This window comes from Mus pahari, chromosome 12, assembly GCF_900095145.1.
Source record: "Mus pahari chromosome 12, PAHARI_EIJ_v1.1, whole genome shotgun sequence".
In the NCBI taxonomy this organism is placed as follows: Eukaryota; Metazoa; Chordata; class Mammalia; order Rodentia; family Muridae; genus Mus; species Mus pahari.
Genome location: NC_034601.1, coordinates 58,205,184 through 58,206,199, shown reverse-complemented (window position 1 = coordinate 58,206,199; position 1,016 = coordinate 58,205,184). Strand labels below are relative to the sequence as shown.

The 1,016-nt window shown below is 36.1% G+C and overlaps 1 protein-coding gene across 1 annotated transcript in view; it reads left to right on the top strand.

The window, feature by feature from the left end:
- Positions 1-1,016, top strand: part of Chmp2b (charged multivesicular body protein 2B) — a 21,562-nt gene that overhangs the window by 18,416 nt on the left and 2,130 nt on the right. The gene's annotated exons all lie outside the window — the stretch shown is intronic.

Here is a 1,016-nt window from a genome sequence, read left to right as displayed (position 1 = left end):
AATGTTATCAGTGCACCTTTCTTAAATGTTATCAGTGCACCTTTCTTAAATGTTATCAGTACACCTTTCTTAAATGTTATCAGTACACCTTTCTTAAATGTTATCAGTGCACCTTTCTTAAATGTTATCAGTACACCTTTCTTAAATGTTATCAGTACACCTTTCTTAAATTTCGTGTTTTCATCAATAGGCTTAGTTTCAGATTTTCAATTTATTTGACAATCTCTCTTTAAAACCGAGTATGTTGGCTGGGCGTTGGTGAGGCACACCTTTAATCCTAGCACTCAGAGGCAGAGGCAGGTGAATCTCTGAGTTTAAGGACTACTTGTTCTACAGAGCGAGTTCCAGGACAGCCAGGGCCACACAGAGAAGCCCTGTTTTGGAAAAACAAAAACTGAGTCTGTTTTACATTGTTGATTCTTAATATCTGTGAGGCCTCAAACATGTTTCCAGAAAAATCGATGGCAAGGCTACAGAAAGCAAGTATGCATAAGCAAAAACTCGTGGGCACCGAGGTCACGGACGAGTCTGACCTTCCTTCCTTTCCATTTCAGATATTAGATAAGATGCCTTATGAAGTCGATTATGATTTTATATTACAAGGAATGTTAAAGTTCTAAAATTTTTGTACTGTGGCCTTTCCCCTGAAAGGAAAGAAAAGTGATAATACTGTGAGTAAACTTGCAGGGCTAAATTTGATATTATTCTTACAATCTATTAAATATTCAGTCATACATTTTATTAAAATATTCTATCTATCTTGAATCTCAACATAAATAATGCAAATATGATAAAAGGGTAGAAGAGTAGTTACCACCTAGATAGTAACAGACAATTTGAGCACATTTTTTCTTGATTACATTTAACAGCTCAGTGGATACTATTTTGTAGAGTCATAATTAAAAACTATATGCCTCTAACTGTAACTGCCACATGTGTTTCGTTTATTCAAGATCTAGTTTTATAAATCATTTTGTTCCTCCCTCCCTCCCTCCCTCCCTCCCTCCCTCCCTCCC